Below are 14978 nucleotides of genomic sequence, written 5' to 3' on the forward strand. Positions count from 1 at the left end.
AATACTTGCTGTTACACGTTATAATATACTCGATGTTATAGAACACGGCCGACTTGATGATACCTTTGCTTTCAAAGATGAAGCGAAGCTAGCATCAAGTCGGCCGTGTATGGAACTACATTATGACAACCGTTGCTGCAGTGTTATCAATTTAGCGACTTTGTCACTATATCTGGCTACTTTTAACAATTTTCAGGAACAAAATCAATACCAACTTTTAATCCTGAACTGGCGTCTTGCATAAATATAACGTAACTGGTTTCGTGGTGTCAATACTGTCAGTATGACTTCTGGACTTTCTCATGGCCCTCGACTTATACTTTTGCCTTTTTTTACCCAAATGTTTGCATAAACTACTTTGACTAAAGGGTTTTAACAAAAATAAATTGTGTCACACGCTTCACAGAATGACAGAACTGAATTTAGGGACTTGACTCTGGAGGAGTTTCGTTCATTCCTGGTGTGTTTTATTTTGGTACAGTTTCCACATTAAATATATAATATAAAAATTAATTTCTAACCCTACAGAATGATCCTATGGTAACAACATGGAGTCAGGCCACAAAGGGAAAAACACTGGAGGAGGGATTCGATCCGGTGCTGTGGAGCGAACTTCGGCGTAGGCTATATAATATATGATGGTACTGTTATTTTGGAACTGTTATTTGGAACCTAGTATTTTCATGGAACTGGAACAGTTGGAACTGTTACGAGAAAATAACAACTTTTCCCATCTCTAGAAAATATAGTAATTGAACAGATGTACCGCACAGAAATACTCACACCATTTTTTCAGTTGTTGATAAGTATTGTAACGAAAAACAATATGGACATTTTCGAGTCTGTCACATCCTACATTACCAGTGAATCTTTGGCCAGTATAAGGAGGAAAAATTTTATGTGTGAATGCTAATGTAATCAGATTTCACCAATGCCTAGATGCAGATGGAGACCACCTTGAATGGTCCTATAATATAGATCATTAATCATTACAGCATAAAAAAAGTAAAATGAAATTATGTGTATGCTTTTATTGATTTGGTCAGCAGCTGTTGCCACTTGCACGCATGGGCTCAGCCGATACCTGATTGGGATTCCTTGTATGTATTAATTACTAAAACTTATTTTATTTAAAGGCTGAGGACTGACAAAGTGTACCAGAGATTCATGAAAATATATAATATTGTGACTTTTAATTCAAAAGAATAATGTTGCTTTTATTCACAATAATGACTTTCTAAAACTGAATTTAAACACTCCCGTCAACAATGGGTATTTCACTCCACACAGCAACACAGTATTCGTTATTGCACTCCACAGACGACAATGACAATTCACTTGGATTATTGAGAACAATGTACTGCTAATCTCAACTAATGTTCACAAAGCACTATTTACGAAACAAAACTATCAGTTGCCTTGGCTAGTTCTTCTACCTCATTCACTCAAGTTCACAGTATATCGAACCCAAGACTTCCAGAGACAGTTCACTGCACTCGAACTCAAGACTTCCGGATATGCCGCACTCACCTGGTCGCTGCCACAGTTGCAGTCCTCCTCAAGTCGAACCCAAGTCTCGAAGGCTGGCTTCCTTGCTCGTCCACTGCTGCTTCACAAGACTGACTCGCTGTTCTAAACTGAACTGGCTGTCCTGCTCCGCTCTTCTATTTATTGCAAAATCACACTTTCTCGTTCCTTCGATGCTCGAAATTTCTACAGATGCCGAGAGGATGGCGCTTCTCGAGACTTCTCCGGATTTCTCCGCTCAGTCGCAGTTGCTCTTCTTCCCCCTCTCTGCTGCGGCCCAGCTTGTCGTCGTCTCCCCTCTCCTCTCTACGTCGCGCTCAGTGCACACCGAAGCTGGCTTTGTCTCTCGCGCCTCCTGCGCGCCCTCCCTTCTGCCGGACGCGTGCTCGAATCCCGAGGCAACGAGAAGTTTCTAGCAGGGTTGGCACAATATGATATGCGTAAGTAATCACTTAGTGATTCAAGATGGCGCTTATCCCTTCGAATCCCGGCCTCAGGTACAGGTTGAACGGTATACCCACAGTCTACTATATACAGTTACGAAGCTTGGGGTGATTTTTTGCAAATCTCGCGGTAGTTGCTAGCCGCTTGGACCGCTGTGAGTACTAGGAACAATAGACTGTGCCACAGCCATCGTGATCTAATACAGGCCGTAAGGCAGACCATGTAACTCGCTTAACCCGATCACGAAGGGCGGCGTTCCAACCATATAAATTAGTTAGAATGCATAAACAGTAACATATGTTTCTCTAAAATGTAGTGTAATTCCAATAATAAAATTTAAAACGATTACGAGACACTTCAGATATAATTCACTTGCGAGTTAAGATTTAATATTATTTATGGTGTGAAAATTACGTTGTTCGTATGTGTAATACCTGCCTTTATTTCGATTAAATATTGCGAAATTCTTGTACATTCATTTATGCACGATTCAATAATTTTCAATTGCACCGCACGGGTATTTAGATATGTTGAAATTATAGATTATGTTTACTGTACCAGTTGCCCCTTTCTGTCTAAATTTAGTGATCTCCAATGCCTTGCCATTCATATGAAAATTACAGGTTATGTTTACTATATTTAACTTATATTCCTAAATTCGCAATCATACATTATAATTAAGCACAATGTCATGTATGATACCCCGGAAATTCAATTTGTCTGTATTTTAATAGTACAATTGAGTACTGAATTATTGTATTTATCTACTACTTTAGAGACGAAGTAACACAATTGTACGTACACTAATTTCATAGGAGTGGTATGGCAAATATTTTGTCTAAAATTAAGGACGGTAGAGGTGCTAAATTGAAATCACAATATAAATTCTTTTTTATTAAACCTCAAAATAGCTTCCATTCTAAACTTGAAATGTTGACGTGATTAGATTATGTTAACATGTAAAATTCTCTTCACATTAAAATAACACAGTTTTGTAATTATTTCTGCAACATATTATGCAACAAGAAGTAAACGGAACTTATGGACACATTACACTAAATAAAGCTTAGCAATGATAAGCAATAAAGTTATAATATAATATTTCACTGAGCTCCATAGACTGAAACAGAAATCCCGAACAAACATTACGGCCTGGTCTAGATCGAAAAAGCATCGACTGTGCCGTATTTCGCATTTTTGTGAAAAGCTATATAAACTGTGAAATGTTCGTTATCGGTTGTAATAAATGTAAATGGCTAAAATACAATAATTTGAATAATAATATGGGACAAGGAGAAGTATGTAGTACTATCAGGGGCGGCTTTCGAAGGGGGGCTGCGGAGCTGCAGCACCCCCAGACATTTGTGGCTCTTGTCTCGTTTTATGTTGTGAAATGCATTTATTATACAGTCTCATTTAGCGGCTCGAATTATTTAAAATTTTCGCTCTCATTGACATGCAGGCAATCGTTAGTGAAGTCACTTCCTCCCCTGATGCTGCCAGAGCGAAAGGAGAGACAAGGACGGATTGGTGAAGCCACTTCCTCCCCTGGAGCTGCCAGTCTCGTCTCGGATGCTTTGCGCGTAGTTTTACCCCTCCCCCTGTTGTCCCTCGCCATGAAACCAGAGTTTCCAGGCGCTGCAAAATTTGCAGCAGTTTGTCAGTAGCGCGCAGTTTTAAATACATTTTCTTCAATGTTGTGAGTATAACAAGTGCAACAATGTTTAATTCTGTACAATATTTACAGTCTATTCAGTTCAGTACCTTAACAATTCAGGAGAAATGTGAAATTAAGTGCCCATCAGTTGAATCTCATAATGGAAAGAGCCGCTAAACAAAATAACCTACAAAGCCCGCATATTTTTTTGCTGATTTATCCAGTATCCCTGCTTTCTTCTCTCGATCTCCACGCAGTCTGCATTAGATTAATGTGTTTCAAAGACAATTCCATCAGCTGGGGCAACAAGATGGAGTTTTAAAATAAGGACAGTAAATGTTGTTCATGAGAAGAAGGAGCCATTGCTAGAATGTTTTCAAACCATAACGGAATCTGAAACATCTAACAACATCACTATAAATGAGGCAAGCGCCCTGGTGCGTACTCTTGAAGATCCTGAATTCAATTTCTGGCTCAGTTTTTTTCATTTATTGATGTATCATGTAGATATATTATACAACCAACTACAACATCGCCAGTTAGATATTTCTAAGGCTCAAATCTACATAAAAAATTAAGTTATGGTTTATTTCACGACATCGCAACTGCAGGGGTTATATCAGCGTCGCCCGTGTGCCAGAATTTTGTCCCGCAGGATTTTTTTTAAATGCCAGTAAATCTACTGACATGAGTCCGTCTCATTTAAACACACTTAAATGCCATCGACCTGGGCCGGGATCGAACTCGCAACCGACTATGCTACCGAGCCCGACTCTGCATATCAAGCTTTGTTAATACCATACAGACAATACGGAACAGTGCACAGTTGAGCAGCGAGATCTGTGAAAATGAAAACCCTAAACAGCGTCGTAAGATCGAAGGGATTAAGACAAGGGTTGCGGCAGCCAAGGAAGTGTGTGACCTCATTATCACACAAGCTAACACCCGATTCCAGTTCATAGATCATCTGATATTATCTTCTATTCTGTGTCAAGAAAAATTTGAATGCTATAAAAGCTCATTTCCTGAAAATGACCTGAAGGTATGTGTGAAGCTTTTTCCAATGTTCGATAAAGACAAACTAAAAACGGAACTCACTGTGTTGTATCAGAGACAAGAATTCAGAAATATCAGTGACGCAGTCATACTTTTGCAGTTTCTTCTATCTGAGAACTTGCAGACCTCATTTTCAGAAGTTGTGGCTCTACTACGCATAGCTATCACCATCACCATACCAATGACAGCTTCCGAACCAGAACGTTGCTTTTTATGTTTGAAGAGAATAAAATCCTATCTCAGAAATACGATGAGAGAAGAGAGACTGACCGCATTAGCTATGTTTTCCATTGTAAAAACTATGTTAAACGACATATCGGATTTTAATAAGAAGATGATTCTAAAGTTTGCAACCTACAAGATAAGGCGCATGGAACTAATCTTTAAATAATGTAAGTTGCATTTTTTTTGTATGCAGCCCCCCTGAATTTAATGCCCACGAGCCGCCACTGATCAAGTGCAACAGACATATACATTAATACTTCCTAAATATGCAAACAGACAGTTGAAATATGCATCCATAGATAGTTGCTCACCAGTTCACCACCAGGATCGCTACTATCGCCTCATCACAGACTCTTTCCCTAGCAGACCATTAATGGCGAAGTGCATCAACATTGATTAAAAACGCAATAATCATAGATTACGAAACGATGGTTAAATAGTAGCCGTGGTTAAAATGTAATTTATGTGCATCATTCATAATCACCGATTACTAAAACATGGCTAGCTGACACCTCATTTAACCAGAGTAAAGTCTATGATGGTACATTGTTTCTACAAAATGACTAAAGGAAAGCATCCATACCGCTGCAAAGATAATAGTCAACGTCTAAAAACGACTGCGCTCACTATGTTCTACATCGAAATGAACGTATCCTACATTTTCACGTTGCAATTGTTTGCCTTTGGGCGCTGTTATATTTGTGAGTTCCATTTCTTTGTTTTTCAGTACTTTTAGGTTAAAATCGTACAAAATGGAAAATTGAATCCAAAAATGATTATATCCCAATGTTAGGTTGAAGTATCGATAGACTTAATTACTAGATTTAAATGTAGGCCTGTTATATAAAAAAGATGGAATATCCATAAAGGAAAAGGATACAGAAAATTGGTAGGAATGTGTGTACGATTTTGGGCTACACCAGGGAATTGTGCATTATCCTAAGATCCATCCATAACCTCTCTTTGTTCAGCCAGTGACATAGAGAAAGAGATACTGGTATTCGAGTATTCCCTCTTAAAATACAGAAAATAATAGTTACATAGAATCGTAATATAAGCAGCCGATCCGTAGGAGAAATATGATTGTTCTTGTGTTATTTCAATTGATCCATTTGTAGATTTTGATAAACGAAATCCCTCCTGAAATTTTCTGTCACCTAATTCCTCGCAAGAATTCTCTCTTTCCACTAAAGAACCTTCACGCTCACGCTCTATCCAAGTAATTCAAGTACTGCACAATAATAATCGTCTTCGAAATAATCACCTGTGGTTCTGGCCGCCATTTTGCTTTACTTGCTCTATTAATCGCTGGTTATCTCCTTTAACCGCTCATATTTGGCCGGTTAGAGATTACTGTGGTTAACTTCCTATTTAAGTTGTAACCGAGGTCGATCCACCGTAAAAATGCTTAATCGGGGATTAGGTCACAATTTTAACCGATGGTTACACTAACCGACGTTGATGCACGTGGGCATAAATGTATCAATGACGTTATAGTTACCTACCTAGACGCACAGCGAGCGCTGCTGTGCTGTACAAAATGAAACCCTTCGCGCATCGACATTATTGTGGCAAGTGTGGCATTTAACAGGTAGTTGTGATAGTGACTGGGAGTATATCCAGTGTGCATTTGATGAATCTATTATAATCATGCATTTTTGTAAGGCTTATAACTGCACAAATCGCTTCAGGAAATGCTACAGCATCACTCTTCTTGCGTAGCACTTTTATGTAGATTTAATTATTCTGTTAGCTTACACTAAAACTATTTCGGCAAACATATTGCTGCTGTTTTTTATATGATAGAAACATTATTATAAAATTTGTTATTTCTAGCTTTCCCCCTAAAAAAATAGCAGAACTACTGTTGCGATTGGTTATCTGCCATTAGAAGAGATCTGCCATTTATTCGAACAAATTATCACAACATAAATTGTATTCTGAACATTTCACAGAAGATTGCTTCCGGAAATCACATGAAAAAAGGAAAGTCACGCAGTTTCATTCCTCTTTAATTTTTCAGAACATATTATGCTGATAGGTTCATTGTTGAAACAAGTTAAGTTCACATAGACCTAATTTCCATTGGCTTGAACTTCATCATTTAAAAGTATAGGCTATTTAGTAGAATTTCTTTTTTTCGTGATGTAATATTATTTTTAGATAGCAAACATCCTATGAGGATTCTCAAAAGTACTGGAGTCTAAGAACCAGACAATGTAACTGCTATTGCGAATTGTTCACACGTCCCTGATACTATTAGTGCGGAACGCAATTATATGCTCAATCTCAAAAAAAAAAAATTAGATTAATGGAAAAGGTGAGTTATAGAACAAGAATGAACAGATTAGGAGTTTGAAAATGAAAATCTGGCTTGTAAAAGAAAATGTGACAGATTGTTGTTTAGTCAACTGTCCGAAGACAGGTCTGAACATCACAAGTGATACCAAGACGGCAGTTAGGTCAGAAGATAATGGGGTAGGGTGGCCAGTTCATTTTCCCTTCCATTGCATACATCGCCGACTACCTACATATTACACTAGTCAGACTTCAGATGCATACAAACAATTTTTCTTCCTCTGACACATATCGTCAAGTGAGATGTAATGCCTGATAATAGATGTAGGCCTACATATCAGCCAGAACCTCAATCAGAGAATGTGACAGAAATGCAACTATAATATCAAACTTAAGAAGTTTGACTAAAAAACTGAAGGAAAAACAACCTGATTAAAGAAAATTTGCATGACATTGTAAACAGCAAATTTTTCAGATCTGACGCTTGATTTAATAAAGAGAGCTACAATATCCCATAATAATAATAATAATAATAATAATAATAATAATAATAATAATAATAATAATAATGATAAATATACCCCTATATTATTATTATTATTATTATTATTATTATTATTATTATTATTACTATTGAGCTTCCAATTTAATGCATTTTGAAGTGAGATTTAGTGGATTGATTAATAGCACTCAAAATAATAAAGTCTCTTTACTTTTTTTATGATAAACAGTAGGTCTACATTTTCTTCATTCCTGTCCGTTTTTATTGTGACCTTGTTCGTCACAATAACACTTGTATGGTATTTAATATGAATATAAAGAGGATTGTTAGTTTTGAAAATATATATATATATATATATATATATATATAATTATAGAGCATATAGGACTGTAGGTACTTTATTTCTTCAAGTGCAGTAGGCAGGCCTTCGTAAGAAACTTTATTGACGGAATATAATCCAGTTATATTGGTTTTATAAATCGTATTGTGTACTTATTATTTTATTATAGTAAGGATAAACAATAATTTCACAGTTTATCATATTTTGATGTATTATTAAGAGTCCGGAAACGTATATTTGTTATATTTGTAGCTAGAAACTTAATAGCCTGCTAGCTTGAGCTGCCACAGTAATGGCGTCGTGCGCAACGTTCTATTTGACCTGTCCCGTATGGTCTGCGCAGCCACTGGTGTAGGGCCTTGAAATGTATTGTACTTTCGATATCGTGTTCTTTTGAACTTCCTTCCACTATTGAAATATGAAATACATAAGGTTTATATATTATTTTCATAAAATATATATTATATTCTATAAACTCACCTTCCTGGATCTTTCGGAAGAAGGATAACTCTAACCTATTTTTCTTACAATTTATAGTACTCAGTGGCGGCTCGTGGGCATTGAATTCAGGGAGGCTGCATACAAAAAAAAATGCAACTTACATTATTTAAAGATTAGTTCCATGCGCCTTGTCTTGTAGGTTGCAAACTTTAGAATCATCTTCTTATTAAAATCCGATATGTCGTTTAACATAGTTTTTACAATGGAAAACATAGCTAATGCGGTCAGTCTCTCTTCTCTCATCGTATTTCTGAGATAGGATTTTATTCTCTTCAAACATAAAAAGCAACGTTCTGGTTCGGAAGCTGTCATTGGTATGGTGATGGTGATAGCTATGCGTAGTAGAGCCACAACTTCTGAAAATGAGGTCTGCAAGTTCTCAGATAGAAGAAACTGCAAAAGTATGACTGCGTCACTGATATTTCTGAATTCTTGTCTCTGATACAACACAGTGAGTTCCGTTTTTAGTTTGTCTTTATCGAACATTGGAAAAAGCTTCACACATACCTTCAGGTCATTTTCAGGAAATGAGCTTTTATAGCATTCAAATTTTTCTTGACACAGAATAGAAGATAATATCAGATGATCTATGAACTGGAATCGGGTGTTAGCTTGTGTGATAATGAGGTCACACACTTCCTTGGCTGCCGCAACCCTTGTCTTAATCCCTTCGATCTTACGACGCTGTTTAGGGTTTTCATTTTCACAGATCTCGCTGCTCAACTGTGCACTGTTCCGTATTGTCTGTATGGTATTAACAAAGCTTGATATGCAGAGTCGGGCTCGGTAGCATAGTCGGTTGCGAGTTCGATCCCGGCCCAGGTCGATGGCATTTAAGTGTGTTTAAATGAGACGGACTCATGTCAGTAGATTTACTGGCATTTAAAAAAAATCCTGCGGGACAAAATTCTGGCACACGGGCGACGCTGATATAACCCCTGCAGTTGCGATGTCGTGAAATAAACCATAACTTAATTTTTTATGTAGATTTGAGCCTTAGAAATATCTAACTGGCGATGTTGTAGTTGGTTGTATAATATATCTACATGATACATCAATAAATGAAAAAAACTGAGCCAGAAATTGAATTCAGGATCTTCAAGAGTACGCACCAGGGCGCTTGCCTCATTTATAGTGATGTTGTTAGATGTTTCAGATTCCGTTATGGTTTGAAAACATTCTAGCAATGGCTCCTTCTTCTCATGAACAACATTTACTGTCCTTATTTTAAAACTCCATCTTGTTGCCCCAGCTGATGGAATTGTCTTTGAAACACATTAATCTAATGCAGACTGCGTGGAGATCGAGAGAAGAAAGCAGGGATACTGGATAAATCAGCAAAAAAATATGCGGGCTTTGTAGGTTATTTTGTTTAGCGGCTCTTTCCATTATGAGATTCAACTGATGGGCACTTAATTTCACATTTCTCCTGAATTGTTAAGGTACTGAACTGAATAGACTGTAAATATTGTACAGAATTAAACATTGTTGCACTTGTTATACTCACAACATTGAAGAAAATGTATTTAAAACTGCGCGCTACTGACAAACTGCTGCAAATTTTGCAGCGCCTGGAAACTCTGGTTTCATGGCGAGGGACAACAGGGGGAGGGGTAAAACTACGCGCAAAGCATCCGAGACGAGACTGGCAACACCAGGGGAGGAAGTGACTTCACTAACGATTGCCTGCATGTCAATGAGAGCGAAATTTTTAAATAATTCGAGCCGCTAAATGAGAATGTATAATAAATGTATTTCACAACATAAAACGAGACAAGAGCCACAAATGTCTGGGGGTGCTGCAGCTCCGCAGCCCCCCTTCGAAAGCCGCCCTGCCTTGATTAAAAAAATACTTGAAATCTCACTTGCATACATATGTCTTAATATTTTGTGTCTCACTGTACCCACTACTCCCCTATTTTGTCTGGTTATACGAAATTTATTGGTTTGACTTAACAGTTGACTCACGAGACCTAACCTAAAAATGTATTTCGTTTGACAACATGAAATTATTAGTAATAACTCCGAAAACTTACCTCAATATAGTCTTGAATTATAACCACAACGCAACACATAACATAACTATTATGTATTAATACAGTAGTTTATTAATCCCAATATTAATTAATTATTAGTATGCTCAAATTTCACTAGCTTCCAGTAACCGGCTCTGAAATGTAGTACAATTTTAATTTCATGCAACTCCAGTACCGACAAATATTGTCGATATTTGTCTCGGCTGCCAACATACCAGTTACAAAATCACTACCATTTGTAGTATTTATCAGTGTCGAAATTCGAAACGAAGTTGGCAAAAGAAAATTCAACCTGCAAACTAGAAAATCACCACAATATATTACCATGTGTAGTAATGGGGGAAAATGGTAAGGTTTTACCTTTAGGGTATGAAGTAAGCCAACCCGGACTATAGATGTTTATCATGGAACCAAAAAATATTTTTAGTAGATTATTTTACGACTCTTTATCAACGTCTTAGGTTATTTAGCGTCTGAATGAGATGAAGGTGATAATGCTGGTGAAATGAGCCCGGGATCCAGCACCGAAAGTAGCTTCTTTATACGATAATGAATAAATGTCATAATTAATATCTCAAAAACTAATTGAGATAACCTAATGAAATTTGGTACAGGTGTTTCACTTACAATATGAATTATGCAGTAAAAATTTCAAACCATTTGGTTAAAAACTACGGAAAATACAAATTTCAGTGCTCCCTTGCCTTAAGAATATACGAGATATTGTCATTTATTTTTACAGCTTCAGTCATTGCCAACTGCGAAAATTCTAAAATGGCAATAGTTTCAGAAATAACTGAAAAATTATTGTTAACCATATTATTAGTTACGGGAAATTCCTATGAGATTCACCGAGTTGCCTGGAGATTGGCAGATCCTACTGCATGACTGTTGTGAGTTGTCTGTACGTACGAGTATAACAGGGCTGGGCAGCAAGAGCGGATTCTACTCTCTCACGGGGAGACATATGATTTCTCTTCATCCCCTTTCTTCCCCGCCGAACTCCGCTGAGCGTTGATTCAGTGATGGATGAATATAAAGCGTCCCCGTTTAGAGTCTAGTTCCGCTCCCAATGCCCAGCCCTGGAGTATAGTGAGGATCGCGTAAGAGTAATTCCTATAAGACTAATTTGGCCGTCTCTTCAGTGTTGCCAACTAATACCAGATATCACCAAGGAGGGTAAAATCACAATGCTTTCTTTGGCATAACAGCGCAAGAAATGAGCTGTGGGGCAGAATACAAATTCTCCATGTTTCCCACTCATTACGTTAGCCCCGCCATTAACCAGAACAATTAATTTATGTGGTTCAATTATGACTGAATTTCCGTTAAGCTATATTCCATTAAGATAGTTTGCACCAAACTTTCAGCATCATGTTTTGGTGGCAGTGAAGAGAAATGTCCAATAATTGTATTGCTATCCAGCAATTCATTTTGAATTATTTTCGTAGTTCCTTTGAATTGTGACGAGCCCTATAAATGATCATTGAAAGTTTAATCTAAACGTGGAGTAAAATCAGTCAAACTTCGAAATCTTCTGATTCGGCAAGTCCTCGCATCGCTAATTCAAATGCGGCACAGAATTTCACAGAGTTAATTATTTTAGATAGACCATATCTAATTTTAGAAACATCTTCATCTTGTTTCTGAATGTTAATCCAATACGCAGAATCAAACTGTTAGAATTTTTTTTATTTGAGTAGGTTATTTTACAACGCTTTGTCAACAGCTTAGGTTATTTAGCGTCTGAATGAGATGAAGGTGATAATGCCGGTGAAATGAGTCCGGGGTTCAGCACCGAAAGTTACCCAGCATTTGCTGATACTGGGTTGAGGGAAAACCCCAGAAAAAACCTCAACCAGGTAACTTGCCCCAACCGGGAATCGAATCCGGGCCACCTGGTTTCGCGGCCAGACGCGCTAACCGTTACTCCACAGGTGTGGACAGCTGTTAGGATATTTTAATATCTCTAGCAGTGACAAATCTGTTTGACTTGAAATGTGTTTTCGAATTTTCATGCTTTTCTAGTTTTATAAGCCAAATTAACTAAATCCTTCACTCCGGTCTTTGTCCATGTATTATCTCCTCTAAACAGAAGACACTGGTGGGGGAGACAGCGTTTTCATGAGCGCAGCGAAAAGCCAATCGTTTCCATTACACATTTCGGCATTAAAATGACTAGTAAGCTACATGATTTCCTCGACTTTTTCCAGAAATTACAATATTTAAATTTGGTGTAGGACGTCCTAATTTCTTAAGTTAACGTCCAATTTCTCTTTTAATTTCGAAAAGGGTTGGTCGATTAGGTTTTCATTTCATTCATTTTTAATATAAAATATTTCCTTAGACACACTGACTAATTACATCACACCACCCACAGTACTATAGCACACTGGAACTGTAATGATATGCAGTAGTCCAGGAGCCTATGTGTTCTAACGCAGGTCATAAAGAGATGATGATGTTGACGGTTTTTTTGTGTATTCGGAGAGAGCTGCTTCGGTTGCAGCTCTAATGCAGTCTTATGGGACGGTGAAGAAAACCAGTTTTCTGATGCCGACTACCCTACGTTGAGCTCCAGGAATTGCTGATCACAGATCTGAAAAGTACACTACAGCTAAAATTCTCGAGCAGCTCAAGGCTCCTACAGACAGTAAAATCTCAAATCGAAGGAGAATGAATTGGAAAAATAAATGAAACAATGAACTAGATTACATAAAGCACGTTTTACATTTTTAATTTTACAGGTCCATTTAAATGGCGGTTCTGCAGCTCTGCAGTTATTATTGTAGAGCCACCCCTGAAATTCATAGGCATTATCAACTTTATTTCATTCAGATCAGTGGCGGCTCCTGCGTATTTCTTAAGAGGAGGAAAGAAGGTAACAGGACGAAATGACACCTTCTTGGATGAAACATGCTACAAATTAGCCAACATGCACACATGTGTTGAGATTGGCCTTCCCTTCTGTATAGCAATAATCTGTTCTTGTAAAGTGAGTTTCCCAAATTTTCCATAATATATAATGTTTTAACTTCCATTCATTGTTGAATAATTGCACAAATTAACAATTACAAGGAAATTCACCTCGCAGCATTTTTCGAGCACACTACAGCATCACACGTATTAGAAGAGTCTAGCTACTAACACGTAATCGGAACCGCGGAAATGGGAATGGGAAATAATCTGATGACAGCGAGAACACTGCACCCACCCACGTGGTCTGTGTTGCCACATGTACATTTTACAAGTTCAGTATCACATGCTTTTGAAGATATCAGTTCTTGTAAAGTTATACTACCATTATTGTTCAAAGTTGCCGGTGGCCAATTTTTTATGTTAAAAATAATGTAGTTTGGAGTACCTACTTTCAATTTCAAATGTATTTGTACAAAACCGACAACTTGGCTGTTGCCCTGTCTAGTACACAATGAATGGAAGTGAATTTCAGGGACCAAAAAGATCTGCGATACTAACGTAGAACTGCTTCCTCTTTGTTTTATATAAACCCGACTTTAACTTTCAAATATCCTTGAAAGTTTCAAACCATGAATAGTAGCCTATATAAAGTGCAATGAATAATATTTTTTATTTCTAATTTAAAAAAAAAAAGTTTGTATGGTGTCTTTCATAGCGTTGCGTTAAAACTATTTTATTGTGCCTCCTCCTAGATGTGTTATAGTCTGGTTGAATGCAAGATCGTTAGATGGCAGCGGTAGCGAGCTTGCTGCACGACCAGTCGGTTTCTATTTCCCGCCCATGCGCTGATTCAGAGGAGGATCTCCTCCCTCTCCGTTCATTTACACGCTTTAAAACTCTGCTTCTTTCTCTGGCCGCTAGTGCGCTGTTGTCTATGTGTGCTAACTGCAGTAAAGGAGGAATGGATTGACTTTCCTCCACACAAACAATCATGCATCTTTCTCACAGTTTTCTAGCAACACATGAGCGCGCATCGTTTAAAGCTCGATCAACCGAGGTTTTCTTATAGCTGTGAATTTAAAAATTATCGAATCTTCCTTGAATTTCAAGGCACACATTTTATTTGGTATTTACTTTCAAAAGAAGAAAAATGTGAGGAGGACGTTCCTCCCTTCCCTCCCCCGAGGAAACGCCACTGATTCAGATGCTAAATAATCTGATATGTTCATACAGCTTCGTAAAATAACCCACTAAAAATGACTGCATACAAGTCGGGTAATGAAGGAGAATCATCTCGTGAGTTGCAGGGCTGTACATCATCCCTCCTGTACGAGGGTGAAGACGATTTTGCATAGAACATAGAGTCTACAAAATGATACAGACTTTCCATAACTTATTCTACATTTATATAAAATTCTCTAGTTTCTAAAACTGCATAATTTGTATTTCAAATTTGGAGTGATGTGTTAAGAA

The sequence above is a fragment of the Periplaneta americana genome, chromosome 3 (assembly GCF_040183065.1).
Source record: "Periplaneta americana isolate PAMFEO1 chromosome 3, P.americana_PAMFEO1_priV1, whole genome shotgun sequence".
NCBI lineage: Eukaryota > Metazoa > Arthropoda > Insecta > Blattodea > Blattidae > Periplaneta > Periplaneta americana.